At 43.0% G+C, this 18,278-nt stretch overlaps 1 protein-coding gene across 1 annotated transcript in view; it reads right to left on the bottom strand.

Annotated features, from left to right (window-relative positions):
* The window catches only part of LOC139570981 (GDNF family receptor alpha-1-like), a 92,220-nt gene that overhangs the window by 30,346 nt on the left and 43,596 nt on the right, over positions 1–18,278 (bottom strand). The gene's annotated exons all lie outside the window — the stretch shown is intronic.

The following is an 18,278-nucleotide window of genomic DNA, read 5'->3' as shown; positions in this document are numbered from 1 at the left end:
ATAGATTGATAACACTGTCTATAATATGAACCTGATTGAACCTAACTAAATTGAGAGAGAGCTAGACAGAGTTATGCATCACTTGACCAAACTAATATTTGAGTGGATGGAAAAAAGAAGCAATATGTAAATATTTTAGGAACCTTGAAAATTTCTCCCATAATGATCTCTTCCTGGCCGTTGCTGATTGCTATCAAGCCGCCCATTTACTGCTTACCCTGTTTCTCGCCCTAAATCAAACAGTGCCCCTCCTCTCGGCAGCCCTGCAGGCCAAACAAATATGCAGCTCTCCTGAACGTCGGAGTCATCAAAGCATCCGGCACCACGGCCTGCTCATCTGTCAGGTCTCACTAATTGGCAGCTTTCTTACAGATCCCTCATTAATTAACATTTCAAGAGATTTTTGGGAAAATGGTGCAACAACAGCATTTTTCGGCAATAAAAAATGGGAGCAGTTGGTTGGTGGAAGCCGGCTTGAAAATAGTTAACACAGAAAATAGTGTTAACAAGATTCAACACTTGTCTGGATGAGGACACTGGGTGGGTCGTACACTGTGCTACAGGTGGTGTCACTCATGTCCACAGTGTCTATTCGTTTTTAAGCTTGCATGTGCTTGCCACCAGCAGCAACACCCATAAACAAAGAGGGAATAAGACTGACTCTCTCACACTTTGATTTCAATGTAAAACCTTAGCCCCAGGAAAGAGAGACAACTGATAGACACTAAAGTCTGTGAAGAGTAGAGTACCCCTGCCACACACACCCTTCACAGTGAAGACACTAACACACTGTTTCTGGTGCTGTAGACAGGAAGTGCCTTCTCTAAAGGTTGTAGATGTGCATTCAGGGTACCCGCTGGTCCCTGCGGCCAATCCCAGATGACTGGCCGGGCCGGTCTGGCCAGCTGGGGTTCACTGTGACCTTTCACTGAGATCTGGAAGTTCTCCTTCACTCAGTCTGTCTGTGCTGCTCTGCTCTACTCTGCTCAATGACCAGACACATCAATTCTGTCTAGAGAGAAGTACTCTACAGCTGCCTGGGAGATGCCTCTCCTGTCATCTGCTGGCCCTGAAGTCAGTCAGTCTGTCTAACACCAATAATAGGACAGTAGCCAAATGAGGACAAACCTGACCAGACATCCTCCCCCTCCTGTGTCCCTAAAAGGGCCTTTACCCTCAGGGTCCAATGGAAAAAAACAGAGTTCTGAGTTATGTTTGTCTGTGTGAGCATGTGAGTGTTTATACTGTATTAGCATGTGTGGACCTGTATCTGTGTGTGTCAAATCAAATCAAATTTTATTTGTCACATGCGCTGAATACAACAGGTGTAGACTTTACCGTGGAATGCTTACTTACGAGCCCTCTCCCAACAATGCAGAGTTAAAAAGTAAGAAAAATGTGCATTAAAAAAAGGAAATAGTTACACAATAAAGTAACAAATCAAATTTCTAATCAAAAGTGAGTGTTCATAGAGCCGGTACAAGAGAGTCAGTGTGTGTTTGCATTTGTGGTCGGGTGTGTATGTGCGTATGTGGGTGTCATGTGCCATGCAGCTGTCCAGTCACTCAGCCGTCTGTCTCCTCTCTCCCACAGAGGTAGACTGCGGTGTGTCAGGACCCTCTCCACATCCCTCTCTGCTGCACCCCTAGTGTCAGAGAACACATCTGCTGAACCCCGAGTGCGTTGCTGGCAGATGGCATCGTCTCTCAGGCAAACACATTCACACGCACCACATACACACACATACACACACACACACACACACACACAAAAATCCTCTATCCAGCTAAAAGTGTTTGCCCCATACATCCCTTCCTGCACATGCTCCCCTCCCTCCCATTGTCTCTCCCCTTCCCCCCTTACAGGCCCACACAGGGCTGGGGCCATCTGGTCTCTTCATAGGGAGCTGGAGCCCCCCAGCAGCTCTTGTTACCGATACAGCCTCAAATTGATTATCATGTCGCCTGTTTCCTCCAACCCCCTTCCTAATTGCAATTACCACGGGGCTCTAGGTCGAGTAATGACCTCTTCCTCCTCCAATCCACAGGACAAGAAAACAAGGCATAATATTTTGGGAATGTTCCCTCTTGAGAGATTGCTATGTATAATGGATGTGCCAAAAATCTTTGTCATCTTTATATTTGTCTTTATCTGTTGTTGTCTAGTACTGTCTTGTGGCTAGCTCATGACTTGCAGATGATTGTTGACACACCAACCAGGATTAAGGGGCAGGGCAAATTGTGACTGTTGTTGTTTTGGTAATCAGTGGCTTTATTCAGTTGCGCCGCTTTCTTGACATCTCAGTCGACCAGACAGGTCCTACAGGCCCTAATTTTGTCGCACCTGGACTCCTGCTCAGTTGTGTGGTCAAGTGCGGCAAAGAGGAACATAAGTAAATTGCAGTTGGTCCAGAACAGAGCAGCACGTATTGCACTTAGATGTACACAGAGGGCGAATGTCAGTAACATGCATGTCAGTCTCTCCTGGCACAAAGTTGAGCAGAGATTGACTGCATCACTATTGGTCTTTGTGCGAGGTGTTGATGTGTTGAAGGTAACCAAACTGTCTGTTCAAGCAGTCGGCACACAGTTCAGACACTCATCAGTACAACACAAGACATGCAATCAGAGGTCTCTTCACAGTCCCCAGGTCCAGACCAGAGGCTGGGAGACACAGAGTATTAAAGAGCCATGACTACATGGAACTCTCTGCCACCCCAGGTAACTCAAACTAGCAATACAACCAGATAAAAAAACTGATAAAAGAACACCTTACAGCACAACAGGGACTGTGAAGAGAGAGCCATTTTTTAATATTTTGTATTGTAATTTCCACTGTATTATTTATTTTTATAGGCAAGACAGTTAAGAACAAATTCTTATTCTTACAGATTTTTACCTTGTCAGTTCGGGGATTCGATCCACCAACCTTTTAGTTACTGGCCCAACACTCTAACTGCTAGGCTACCTGCCACCCCGTTATGCAGTTGGGCTTGCACAAATTCTTGGCTTGCGTGATCTGGAACAGCTCATAGGGCAGGAGCCATCATATATTATGTATACTATGTTATTATATTATGTATACTATGTATTTTATGCATTTTATTTGTTGTGCTTTGTTTCCTGTTTGGACCCCGGAAGAGTAGCCGCTACCTGTTATTTTGAATTTTTGTTATTTTATTAGCATCCCCATTAGTTGTTTCGAAAGCAGTCATGAAGCATGACATAATACAGAATATTAATAGACAATAACAGCTCAAGGACAGAACTACATACATTTGAAAACGGCAAACATGGCCTACAAATCAACACATGCACACAAAATATCTAGGTCAAATAGGGGGAGGGATTTGCCGTGAGGATTTGCTTTATCTGTTTTTTGAAACCAGGTTTGCTGTTCATTTGAGCAATATGAGATGGAAGGGAATCCATGAAATAATGGCACTATATAATACTGTATGCTTTCTTGAATTTCTTCTGGATTGGGGACTGTGAAAAGACCCCTGGTGGCATGTCTGGTAGGGTAAGTGTGTGTGTCAGAGCTGTGTGTAAGTTGACTATGCAAACCATTTTGAATTTTCAACACATGAATGTTTCTTATAAAACTAATAAGTGATCCAGTCAGTCTTTCTTCAACACTTAGCCAAGAGAGACTGGCATGCATAGTATAATATATTTATAATAGCCCCCTGATTACAATGAAGAGCAAGACATGCCGCTCTGTTCTGGGCCAGCTGCAGCTTAACTAGTCTTTCTTTGTAGTAATTGACCACATGACTGGACAATAATCAAGATAAGACAAAACTAGCGTGGTGTCAAAAAAGCAGAGCATCTCTTTATTATGGAGAGACCTCTCCCCATCTTTACAACCATTGGAACTATATGTTTTGACCATGACAGTTTACGATTTAAGGTAACACCAAGTAATTTAGTCTCTTCAACTTGTTCAACAGACACACCATTCATTACCAGATTCAGCTGAAGCTTAGAGTTTCTCCTCTCCTAGGCAATCAGCAATTAGTACCAGGAGGTGTGCTCTTCACCCTTGCAAGTCAATTAGTATTAGTACTTCAGTCTTGGTCTCATCGCAAAACTAAGACCGTCGCCGAAACAAAGATAGTATTGCCAAGTTGTTCTGCGGAGTTGTTCGAGGAAGGAAAGAGTGGAAGGCTCCACACCACTCTCTCACACTATCTTACCTAGTTATTTTCAGATGATCTCATATGTGTTTTCTATACCTGTTCGCTCCTCATCCGGTAGGCTTTACAGACACGCCCACCACTTGACTGCAACTTCTGCCTCTAACCCTAGGAAACTCCTTTCTACCTCCTCCCTCCTTAGTCCTCCACCCCTTCCCCTCCCTCTCTGTGGACAACTTTGAAAAGAAGGTTGATGACATCCGCTCCTCATTCACTCAGCCGATTGAGTCCACTGGTCCCATTCACACAGAACTACCCTACGCCTTGGTCTCTTTCTGCCCTCTCTCTGCATATTAAATCCTGGCATTTGTGAGGTCTGGCGGCCTGACAACCTGCCCGCTTGACCCTTTACCCTCCTTCAGACCATCTCTGTAGACCTTCTCCCATTCCTCATTTACCTCAACTCATCCCTGACCATGACTGCATTCCCTCTGACATCAAAATGGCCCGAGTTGCTCCCCTCCTCAAGAAACCAAAACTCAACTCCTCTAATGTCAAAAACTACAGACCGGCATCCCTTTCTTTTCTTTCTAAAACACTTGAGCATGCTGTCTCTGACCAATTCTCTCTCTGAGAGACCAACTCTCTCTCAGAACAATCATCTTGACCCTCACCAGTCAGGCTTTATGACGTGTCACTCAACAGAGACTGTTCTTTTCTGTGTCACGGAGGCTCTCCGCACTGCCAAAGCTGACTCTCTCTCCTCTGTTCTTCCTATCAGCTGCCTTTGACACTGTGAACCATCAGATTCTCCTTTCCACCCTCTCAGGGCTGGGCGTTTCAGGCTCTGCACATTCTTCGATTGCATCCTACCTAGCAGGACGCCCCTACCGGGTGACTACTGTTGTCCCCCAGGTCTTGGTTATAGACCCTCTTCTTTCTATACACCAAGTTACTTTGCTCCGTCATATCCTCACATGGTCTCTTCTATCATTGCTATGTGGATAACACTGAACTACTTTTCTCCTACTGACACCCAGGTGGCGACATGCATTTCTGCGTGCCTGTAAGATATCTCAGCTTGGATGTCGGCCCAATACCTCAAACTCAACCTTGATAAGACGGAGCTGCTCAAAGACCTCTCCATCACGGATGAAAATGGTGTCCCCTCCCAGAGTGCAAAGATCCTTGGCTTGACCCTGGACAACACCCTGTCGTTCTCTGCAAACATCAAAGCAGTGACTTGATCCTGCAAGTTAATTCTCTACAACATCCGTAGCGTACAACCCTAACTCACACAGGAAGCGTATGTGTACACCTGCTCGTCAAACATCTCATTCCAGTCATAGGCATTAATATGGAGTTGGTCTCCCCTTTGCTGCTATAACAGCCTCCACTCTTCAGGGAAGGTTTTCGACTAGATGTTGAAAAATTGCTGCTGTATGGAGCTCGCTGTATGCACGGGGGCATTGTCATGTTGAAACAGGAAAGGGCCTTCCCCAAAATGTCACCGCGAAGTTGGCAGCAAAGAATTGTCTAGAACGTCATTGTATGCTGCAGCATTAAGATTTCCCTTCATTGGAACTAAGGGGCCTCCCCGAACCATGAAAAACAGCCCCAGAACATTATTCCTCATCCACCAAACATCACAGTTGGCACTATGCATTGGGGCAGGTAGCGTTCTCCTGGCATCTGCTAAAACCAGATTAGTCCGTCAGACTGCCAGATGGTGAAGTGTGATTCATCACTCCAGAGAATGCATTTCCACTGCTCCAGAGTCCACCACTCCAGCCGACGCTTGATATTGCGCATGGCGATTTTAGGTTTGTATGTGGCAGCTCGGCCATGGAAACCCATTTCATGAAGCTCCCAACCAACAGTTATTGTGCTGACATTGCTTCCAGAGGCAGTTTGGAACTCGGTAGTGAGTGCTGCAACCAAGGACAGACAATGTTTACGCACTACACGCTTCAGCACTCGGCGGTCCTGTTCTGTGAGCTTGTGTGGCCTACCACTTCACGGCTGAGCCGTTGTTGCTCCTAGACGTTTCCACTTCACAATAACAGCACTTACAGTTGCCCGGGTCAGCTCTAGCAGGGCAGAAAGTTGACAAACTGACTTGTTGGAAAGGTGACATCCTATGACGGTGCCATGTTGAAAGTCACAGCTCTTCAGTAAGGCCTTTCTACTGCCAATGTTTGTCCAAGGAGATTGCATGGCTGTGTGCTCTATTTTATACACCTGTCAGCAACGGGTGTGGCTGAAATAGCCGAATCCACTAATTTGTCCACATACTTTTGTGTAAATATAGTGCTCTTACTGTGACGTGGTTGTCCCACATAGCTATCTTAAGATGAATGCACCAACTATACAGTGCCTTCGGAAAGTATTTAGACCCCTTGACTTTTTCCCCCCAAAATGTACGTTACAACCTTATTTTTAAATGGATTAAATATAAATATTTACTCATCAATCTACACGTGTCACGTCTGGAGGAAACCTAGCACCATCCCTATGGTGAAGCATGGTGGTGGCAGCATCATGCTGTGAGGATGTTTTTCAGGGACGGGGACTGGGAGACTAGTCAGGATCGAGGCAAAGAGGAATGGAGCAAAGAACAGAGAGATCCTTGATAAAAACCTGCTCCAGAGCACTCAGGACCTCAGACTGTGGCAAAGGTTCACCTTCCAACAGGACAACAACCCTAAGCACACAGCCATGACAACGCAGGAGAGGCTTCGGGAGAAGTCTCCGAATGTCCTTGAGTGGCCCAGGCAGAGCCCGGACTTGAACCCGATCAAACATCTCTGGAGAAACCTGAAAATAGCTGTGCAGCAACACTCCCCATCCAACCTGACAGATCTTGAGAGGATCTGCAGAGAAGAATGGGAGAAACTCCCATACAGGTGTGCCAAGCTTGTAGCGTCATACCCAAGAAGATTTGAGGCTGTAATCGCTGCCAAAGGTGCTTCAACAAAGTACTGAGTAAAGGGTCTGAATAGTTATGTAAATGTGAAATCAGTTTTTTCTAAAACCTTGTTTTTGATTTGTCATTATGGGTTATTGTGTGTAGATTGATGAGGGGAAAAAAACAACGTAATACATTTTAGAATAAGGCTGTAACCTAACAAAATGTGGAAAATGTCAAGGGGTCTGAATACTTCGAAGTAAGCAGGATTTCGAAGGCACTGTAAGTCACTGGATAACAGCATCTGCTAAATGACTAGAATGTTAATTGCCTTTTTATGACTGTTAGCCTACTTCCACAGGAATAACAGAGGAAATGTGATGACTTTTCATGCTTACGCTACACATCAACAGCCAAGTTGGCTCTACTGGTGTGACTCTGCTACGCCAACCAGTTAAAACCTCTAATTTATTTCTCACACCTTATATCTGCATTGAAAATAGAGTATTGATTAAATGGTAAGCAGTCGGTGGGGTTAACCACAGATCCAAAGGGGGCCTCTAGCTTGCCAGGTTTGGCAGACCGTGAGTCCCATCCCTTAAACACCTTTATGTACCCTGGCTGGGCCATTAGCAATCAGCGGATGGTCAGAGAGGGACTTGATTAAACCAAGGCTTCAATTACACCCTCCATATGGATAGTATACATGTCCACCTGTACAGCTTTGACCTCCCTCCATATAACCTGCACCTCAGTGGGTGTGCCAGCCATGATGCAGGTGACTGGTGATATAACCAGAGGGTAAATAATCAGCTGATTCATAGATAATGATCCAACTCTACAGAAGGGAGCCATTAAAAAACACATTCCCACACAAATCCTGTATGCATCCCTATCTGCTAGCTTTGGGGCCTTGTTTGCTGTACAGACACAGGGGCTCAAGGGGAACTAATATTACGTTGGAGGGGGGGGGGGGGCTATACAGACACAGACAGTGCTGAATCACCCGAGCGTAGAGGGCATGGAACACAGCGATGAGATGGTATTATTGGATGCCAGAAGTAAATTGGGTTTTTTAGGTGCTTGATTAAGTATCAATTGAGTGGTTCTAGTCCATTGTGGGTAGGGAGGGAATGGTGGAGGACAATGGGGAATGATGTTGAGCTAGTGAAGCATATGATGAGCTGTTTTGAGTGTCCATAGCAAGGAGTCAACTGAGATTGTAGGGGTTAGCGTCAGGGTAATGAATTTGTCATTGTGATGATGAGTGTACAATGCCACAGTATGAGTCCATGAACCTATGGAGCAACCTAGTCGATGGTGGTCTCAGTGGAGTTTCCTGGAGGTCTGATGAATTATAAGGGGTGTTGCCCTGTACTGAAAGACGGTATGATGTCTGTGGCATCACTGTGACGGATTTTAAATTAGTTTTAATCTGCTGTGATAATTTGCGGTGAGTCATGTACATACTCACAGTCACTTAAATGAGTGTGAAGATGTGTGATAACTTCTGAATGGGTGTGAGAAGATGTCAGCTATGATGATTTGTGATCAGTTTCATCAGTGTTGCAGTTCATGGCGCAGTATTCAATGCTGTGTCCAGCCTCTCTATAGTGATATGTATAAAGTGTCTCGAGCCAGTCTCTCCTCTCAATTATCATTGCTTTAAGTTACCCTGCTCACCACTTTAATGGTCTGCAACTGAAAGTGCCTGACAAGCAGAAATGAATGAGAGGAGAAGAGGAAGCCCCCAGGTTTACTCATCAATTTTTTTCCTTCTTCTCTGGTGCTTAATAAGCTCCCTGTTTCTTCCGACTATGTCCCATTGCAATAAACCCACATACCAGGGCAGCAAACATGATAACTCACAACCCATGTAATTGATCCCTGCAGTGCCTCTCACTCTCTCTCATTCTCATCTCAACCCTTTCACTCACTCTCTTTCCCCTCTCTCTTGCTCCTTCCCTTCACTATCCTTCTTTCCAGATGGACCTTTCCCCTCCCGTATCCTCTGTCCTCCCTGGTCCCCTGTGGGAGTGGGGGTCCTCGTTGTGAGGACAGACTCTGTTACTCTCAGATATTGCATTACACAGTGATGAAGCTCTACTGTGGCCTTTTTTCATTAACAATCAGGTGGTGTAGTGATCAGGCGGTAAGGAGAACCTCCTCTGGGAGTGGGCCACAAGGAAACAGCAGGGTAGAGGGTCCTTTAATACAAATACTACCCCCCTTTCTCCCCAAAGCCTTTCGACAACCCAGTCCCACAGCCCCCCAGTTCACTCCTTATGCGAAACCATCAGCCACCACACAGAGATAGATGGGATATAATGACAAAAATATCCTGCTTATTTCTTGGCGCGTACAAGCCTCTACTCCACAAACACAATGTATGCTGTAAATGTACTGTATTCAACACCACACCTCCAGACCTGTCATAATGATTTACAATAGTGGTACCAAAGTGCCAATGAATTTGTTACACTGCGGCAACACCAGGGAAAGTTATTGTTGGTAGATTTATTTTTATTGGCCTATCTACCCCTCTCGTAGGACAAAAGTAACTTTGTTAAACATTTTTGTATTTACAGTTTTTTTGTTACATATACACTACCGTTGAAAAGTTTGTGGTCACTTAGAAATGTCCTTGTTTTTGAAAGAAAAGCACATTTATTGTCCATTAAAATAACAGCAAATTGATCAGAAATACAGTGTAGACATTGTTAATGTTGTAAATGACTATTGTAGCTGGAAACAGCAGATTTTTAAAATGGAACATCTACATAGGCGTACAGAGGCCCATTATCAGCAACCATCACTCCTGTGTTCCAATGGCACGTTGTGTTAGCTAATCCAAGTTATCATTTTAAAAGGCTAATTGATCATTAGAAAACCCTTTTCAATTCTGTTAACACAGCTGAAAACTGTTGTTCTGATTAAAGAAGCAATAAAACTGGTCTTCTTTAGACTAGTTGAGTATCTGGAGCATCAGCATTTGTGGGTTCGATTACAGGCTCAAAATGGCCAGAAACAAAGAAATTTCTTCTGAAACTCGTCAGTCTATTCTTGTTCTGAGAAATGAAGGCTATTCCATGCGAGAAATGGCCAAGAAACTGAAGATCTCGTACAACGCTGTGTACTAATCCCTTCACAGAACAGCGCAAACTGGCTCTAACCAGAATAGAAAGAGGAGTGGGAGGCCCTGGTGCACAACTGAGCAAGAGGACAAGTACATTAGAGTGTCTAGTTTGAGAAACAGACGCCTCACAAGTTCTCAACTGGCAGCTTCATTAAAGAATACCTGCAAAACACCAGTCTCAACGTCAACAGTGAAGAGGCGACTCCGGGATGCTGGCCTTCTAGGTAGATTTCCTCTGTCCAGTGTCTGTGTTATTTTGCCCATCTTAATCTTTTATTTTTATTGGCCAATCTGAGATATGGCTTTTTCTTTGCAAATCTCCAATTTGGACTCATCAGACCAAAGGACAGATTTCCACCAGTCTAATGTCCATTGCTCATGTTTCTTGGCCCAAGCAAGTCTCTTCTTATTATTGGGGTGCTTTAGTAGTGGTTTCTTTACAGCATTTCGACCATGAAGGCCTGATTCACGCAGACTCCTCTGAACAGTTGATGTTGAGATGTGTTTGTTACTTGAACTCTGTGAAGCATTTAATTGGGCTGCAATCTGAGGTGCAGTTAATTGCCGATTTCTGAGGCTGGTAACTCTAATAAACGTATCCTCTGCAGCAAAGATAACTCTGGGTCTTCCTTTCGTGTGGCAGTCCTCATGAGAGCCAGTTTCATCATAGCGCTTGATGGTTTTTGCGACTGCACTTGAAGATATTTTAAAATTCTTGACATTTTCCGGATTGACTGACCTTCATGTCTTAAAGTAATGATGGACTGTCGTTTCTCTTTGCTTATTTGAACAGTTCTTGCCATAATATGGACTAGGTCTTTTACCAAATAGGGCTATCTTCTGTATACCACCCCTACCTTGTCACAACACAACTGATAGGCGCAAACACATTAAGAATGAAAGAAATTCCGCAAATAAACTTTTAACAAGGCACACCTGTTAATTTAAATACATTCCAGGTGACTACCTCATGAAGTTAGTTGAGAGAATGTCAAAAGTGTGCAAAGCTGTCATCAAGGAAAAGGGTGGCTACTTTGAGGAATCTCAAATATAAAATATATTTAGATTTGTAACTACATGATTTCAAATGTGTTCTCATAGTTTTGATGTCTTCACTATTATTCTGCAATGTAGAAATAGTAAGAAAATAAAGAAAAACCCTTGAATGACTATGTGTCCAAGCTTTTGAATTGTACTGTAATATTCACACCCCTAAGTCAATACTTTGCAGAAGCACCTTTGGAATCGATTACAGTTGTGAGTCTTTCTGGGTAAGTCTCTAAGCACTTTCCACACCTGGAAAGATTAATTAATCTCCCAGTGTCTGATGGAAAGCAGACTGAACCAGGTTTTCCTCTAGGATTTTGCCTGTTCTTAGTTCCATTCTGTTTATTTTTTTTCCTGAACCCCCCCAGTCCTTAACGATTAGAAGCATAGCCATAACATGATGCAGCCACCACTATGCTTGCAAATATGGAGAGTGGTACTCAATAATGTGTTGTATTGGATTTTCCCCAATCATAACACTTTGTATTCAGGACAAAAAGTTAATTACTTTGCCACATTCTTCGCAGTATTACTTTATTGCCTTGTTGCAAACAGGATGGATGTTTTGGAATATTTGTTTTCTGTACAGGACTCCTTCTTTTCACTCTGTCAATTAGGTTAGTATTGTGGAGTAACTACAATGTTGCTGATCCATCCTCGGTTTTCTCCTATCACTGCCATTAAACCCTGTAACTGTTTTAAAGTCACCATTGGCCTCATGGTGAAATCCCTGAGTGGTTTCCTTCCTCTCCGGCAACTGAGTTAGGAAGGACGACTGTATCTTTGTAGCGAATGGGTGTATTGATACACCATCTAAAGCAGTGGTCACCAACCGGTCGATAGCGGTTGACTGGTCGATCTTAAAAGCATTCCTAATCGATCACCAAACATTTCTGTAGAAAAACCAACGATAAAGACTTGCGCTCCTTTAAATGTTTTATTTGTTTTGGGTTGTTGGCGGTAGGTGCATTTGATTCAGAAGCCCTGTGCACCGGGTAGGCAAAGTGTTCCCATTGTGAACCATTTAATTTGTCTGAAAAGACAAACTCCACCTGCCCGGCGGACCAGGAGATGTGTGGCTAAATCCAGTGTGCCTACTGCGCTGGCCAATCTGATAGCTCGAATCACAGTGGCTACAGCTTCCACAACCCCGGCCACAGCAAAGTTTGAAACTAGCCTACGTGAGATTTCATTACTTTTAAAACCATTACCAAAGAGAGACTGTCAAAGAATACAGCAAGAGCTGTTTTTTTATGATTGAGTTCATGTCTAAGTTTTTATTCAGCGCTGTCAACAGTATTTTATTCAACACTAGTACAAAAAAGTACTAATGATTATTTTTCTTTGCAGCAAAATCTCCAGAGCTGAGATTGTTGTATGCCCCATATACAGTATATAACATTCTGTTGGTGGCAAGAATTTTGCATACTAATTTAAATTGAACAACTCTTCAAAGTGTTGAATCAAGCGTTGTTTTGTTTTTTAGTTCATACACCATGGAACGGTACATCGAAAATCTCTTCCCAGCTAGTTCGCAACCTGTATGGCGCATCTGTCAACATTTTTGTCGTTTCAATTTATGCCACTCTTTGTCAGCAAATTTTTGTCTTTAATATATGGCAGACAAAGAAGTTCCCTACCTTCTCGTCCTTCCTCTTGCCTTCTCCATTTTTGCGGTAATGCTGCAATCAATTGGTTGTAACTTTGGATTTAGTAAACTTGTTGGTCGATAATTTGTTATTCTGGTGCCCTTTCAGGCTATGAATTGTGGGTGGTTGTCTGTGGGAGAGTGTAAGAGGGCTTTGAGAATAGATCTGTCTGAATCTGATATGATTGAGGCTACCAGCATAACTCTAACTTTATTATCACATAACATACCAAGGTTTTTCATATCAGTTGGACATTTTATAGATCTGACCTAGAACAGGTGGATCATTCCTTGAAATGTTTTCCTATATTTTTTCATCACGTGAAAATACAGTAACTTGGATGTTGTCTGAGGAAAGTTTGTTGCAATATCTTTTTCGGGGAGTGTAAAATGAAAGCTGTGCACCATTTCTGTTATATGGTCTGATGGTATTGAAACCAATCTCAGTGCCACCTTTCAGAATCGATAAAGAATGGCAGTGTGTAGATACTGTTATGGAAATAGGAGAGCCTGTCCCCTCGTGTTTGGATCATACGTGCATAATGATTATTTTAGCTCAGAGTTGACAGCCATATGCCATGGCTCAGTTAAGGCCCCAGTTTGATAGAGTCACATAACACCACGTTTGCATCTGCCAAGTGTCAATCATTACATTGAGCCCCCATCACTTTAGGAAGGGGACTTGAGGTTACATAAAACCACTGAGTCATCATCGCCTGCTCAAGAACAGTTCAGACAGTCTGGATCATAACACAAAATCATCTAAGATTTAAAGTGCATTCGGAAAGTATTCAGACCCCTTGACTTTTTCCACATATATAGTAGTTTACAGCCTAATTCTAAAATCGATTAAATCTTTTTTCCCCTCATCAATCTACACACAATACCACATAATGACAAAGCAAAAACAGGATTTTATACATTTTAGCTAATTTACAAAAAAATAAAAAACGGAAATATCACATTTACATAAGTATTCAGACCCTTTACTCAGACCCTTTGCTCTTTACTCTCATCCAGAGACTTACAGTGCCTTCGAAATCCTGCTTACTTTGAAGTATTCAGACCCCTTGACATTTTCCACATTTTGTTAGGTTACAGCCTTATTCTAAAATGTATTAAATTGTTTGTTTTCCCTCATCAATCTACACACAATAACCCATAATGACAAATCAAAAACAGGGTTTTAGAAAAAATTGATATCACATTTACATAAGTATTCAGACCCTTTACTCAGAACTTTGTCAAAGCACCTTTGGCAGCGATTACAGTCTCTAGTCTTCTTTGATATGACGCTACAAGCTTGGCACACCTGTATTTGTTTTTTTTCTCCCATTCTTCTCTGCAGATCCTCTCAAGCTCTGTCAGGTTGGATGGGAGCTTCGCTGCACAGCTATTTTCAGGTCTCTCCAGAGATGTTCGATCGGGTTCAAGTCCGGGGCCGGGCTGGGCCACTCAAGGACATTTAGAGACTTGTCCCGAAGCCACTCCTGCGTTGTCATGGTTGTGTGCTTAGGGTCGTTTTCCTGTTGGAAGGTGAACCTTTGCCCCAGTCTGAGGTCCTGAGCACTCTGGAGCAGGTTTTCATCAAGGATCTCTCTGTTCTTTGCTCCGTTCATCTTTCCTTCCTCTGACTAGTTTCCCAGTACCTGCCGCTGAAAAACATCCCCACAGCATGATGCTGCCACCACCATGCTTCACCTTAGGGATGGTGCTAGGTTTCCTCCAGACGTGACACTTGGCATTCAGTCCAAAGTTTCATCAGACCAGAGAATCTTGTTTCTCATGGTCAGAGACCTTTAGGTGCCTTTTGGCAAACTCCAAGCGGGCTGTCATGTACATTTTACTGAAGAGTGGCTTCCGTCTGGCCACTCTACCATAAAGGCCTGATTGGTGGAGTGCTGCAGAGTAGGTTGTCCTTCTGGAAGGTTCTCCCATCTCCTTCTCACCCGATTGCTCAGTTTGGCCAGACGGCCAGCTCTAGGAAGAGCCTTAGTGGTTCCAAACATCTGTCATTTAAGAATGATGGAGGCCACTGTGTTCTTGGGGACCTTCAACGCTGCAGAAATGTTTTGGTGCCCTTCCTCAGATCTGTGCCTCGACACAATGCTGTCTCGGAGCTCTACAGATAACTCCTTCGACCTCATGGCTTGATTTTTGCTCTGACATGCACTGTCAACTGTGGGACCTTATATAGACAGGTATGTGCCTTTCCAAATGATGTCCAATCAATTCAATTTAACACAGGTGGACTCCAATCAAGTTGCAGAAACATCTCAAGGATGATCAATGGAAACAGGATGCACCTGAGCTCAATGTCGAGTCTCATAGTAAAGGGTCTGAAAATGTATGTAAATAGGGTATTATTATAATATTCTTTTATACATTAGCAAACATTTTCTAAAAACCTGTTTTCGCTTTGTCATTATGGGGCATTGTGTGTAGATTTATGAGGATAAACATGAATCAATTTTAGAATAAGGCCGTAAGGTAACAAAATGTGGAAAAAGTCAAGGGGTCTGAATACTTTCCGAAGGCACTGAATAATATGCATGTTGCGATGTGATACAACAATTATAATGTTATATAGTACAGATTGGGTTGGCAGTTCCTATATTTGAACTAATGCAAAAACAGCTTATTCAAATGAAGGATCAAATTAAAGATTTAGTTTTCACAGAAAACAAATATTTGTCACATGCATCAAACATGATATTCAAATGCTAGGATATGAATTAATAATGAGATAAATTCAATGTAAATACATCTTCAAAGGAATCATGTTGGGGATGGAATCTACACGTAGGCCATTTATAAAATGTAATATTTTTATACCCTGAAGGACCCTTGTTGTCTTTGGCTGAGGTTATTGATCTAAATTGTTGCATTGTTGAGTTGGTATACAGTAACTTATCATTGTAAAATGGTGGGTTTGGAAAATAACAGGCGATAGCACAACTTTCACCATGCATTCACTTGCTGCTTTGCAATGAGCACATCCATCACATTTGCTTCATAGTGTCCAAAGATCGGATGACAGACAGCCCAAAAGTTTCCCTTCTGGGACAGCATCCTAAAAGTAGTGACATTTGGAGACTTTTAGCTGCAAAACAAACTTTCCCAACTGTCACCACTATAATTGGCTATGGTGATGCAGCATCAGGCTGAATCACCATTCACAAAGCATTGTGGACTGGAGACTGTGATTGATGATGTTTATTTTCTAAACTGTGTCTTCAACACTTTAAGTGCATATGACCCAGTTCTTTGGGCGATACATTTTTAATTAAACATCCAGTGTGCCAAAGTCTGCAGTGAAGATGGATAGTCCCTACTCTCAGATTCCTGGCAGGTGGAGCTGAAAAACGCATATGGGGGGAAAAAAATGTTCAGTTTGGCAGGGATATGGAGAGAAGAGATAGAAAGTGTATAGAAGTATCCATATAAGGAGAACTGAGTGCTACACTGACTCCATCAAGACTGCTGACTAAGGAGGACAAAAGAGAGGGATGAGGATGAACAAAGACAGGGAGAGAGAAAGGGAGAGGGAGAGAGAAAGAGAGAAGGAGATAGAAAGGGAGAGAGTGTGAGTGAGAAGCAGGAAGCTGAGCAGACATGATCACAGCACAGGGCATCAGGATGGGGCTGTTTTAGACTACCCATGTAAGGCTACTGACAGAGTGGCTCACCCCGACAGAGCAGATATGGTAGATAGGAGAGCTAATTGCAGGAGATATGTGATCCCCGTGAATCTGTGCCGCTGTACTCTCGGCAGCGCGATGGTCTCAGAGCGCGGATCAGATCAAAAACCGGAGGCACACCATTTCCTCTACTCTCACACGGCAATTCCACCGAAACCTCACCGCTATTGTATTTCACAGCACAGACTTTTGGAATCCATTTCTCTGCCACAAAAATATTTTCCTTTGAAAAACAAAACAAATAAATGAAGCCGGGAGTCAGGGACACATCCTGTTATTCGCATAGTACTCCTCTCTGTGAATGTGAGAGGTACAGGAACGACCCATGAGGTCATTACTAAACGAGATTACCTAATGACTTCACAGGCAACCAGCCTGGTACAGGGCCATTTAGAGACATAATTACTTCCCCCGTCATTATTTAGAAACACTAGAAAAGTCGTCTTATGTTGAGGCATAGCTTAATCACATTGTCTGACTGCTTTACAAAGCAGGGGGGGGGGGTCCAGACATTTACCAAGGCCATTGTGATCAGAAAACCAACCCTGTAGCATTTTCATGCACTAGAAGAAACCAACTTCTGTTATCATGTGCAGGACTTATTATAGAGCATCCTTTTACAAGGATGTGTTTAAAGTATGGGTTCTATTCAATCTGTATCGCTGAACTATTACAGATTGTTCAATAGAAATGTTAAGGTAATTTCCGATTGAGCCGACATATGCAGCGTTTACAGTTTATGCAGTTTCCTCCATCGCGGGAACATTGGCTTTCAATTTCAATTGGGCAAGAGCGCTGAACATCCACGATGCGGATTGAATAGAGCCCTACATCGGGATGTGTGTTCATTTCTATCCATTAGGGGAAGGAAGGTGGGAAAGTAATGACACATCAGTAGAAAGAGACAAGCAGGTCTGAAGGACCGCTCTCCACAGAGGAAATGAATGTAGTTCTGATTCTTCATGACTAGGATGACACTATTTTCATATCTGGACCGCTAACTCATTCCAAAGTAGTGTTCACCATAAAGTTTTAAGTTCCCTCCAACTTAGTAACAGTGAGGTAACATCTATTCAACTGTCTCAAAATTATAATGGAAGGAAAACTGAACAGAAATTTCATCAAGCTACTGTCATGTTAAATTAAAGTTTTTTAAATCGTTTTTTACTATATAATCTGTGACTCCATCTCTAAGGCAACTCCAACTAAAACTTTAGTCAATGTCATAAATGAAGACAGCAACAATACACGAGTTGAGAAGCAGTCTCTCCAGGAATTGGAGGTGCTTGAGGTTGAGCCATGGCCAGGTAAGTAGTGGTTTATGGGGATTCATTACAGGCCATTACAACAGAGGTTACACAGGACAGGGGGATGTTTTATCTGCAAACACATAAAGAACAGACATCCAATATTTCTGACATCCCAGGAATGAAAGCATCTATCCCTCGTGGCTGTGAATCAAAGACTACATGAACTGCCAAAATAATGGAAACGAGTGCTGCAAAGTTTATTGAAAGCATGTGCTTTCTTGTAACAGGTGTTAATTAAGCAATTAACATCTCATCATACCTTCAGGCGTTTCCAATAGTACGCAAGTATAAACACCATGGGACCACACAGCCGTTATACCGCTCAGGAAGGAGACGCATTCTGTCTCCTAACGTACTTTGGTGCGAAAAGTGCTAATCAATCCCAGAACA

The sequence above is a fragment of the Salvelinus alpinus genome, chromosome 3 (assembly GCF_045679555.1).
Source record: "Salvelinus alpinus chromosome 3, SLU_Salpinus.1, whole genome shotgun sequence".
In the NCBI taxonomy this organism is placed as follows: Eukaryota; Metazoa; Chordata; class Actinopteri; order Salmoniformes; family Salmonidae; genus Salvelinus; species Salvelinus alpinus.
This window is presented reverse-complemented; position numbering and strand designations above follow the sequence as displayed.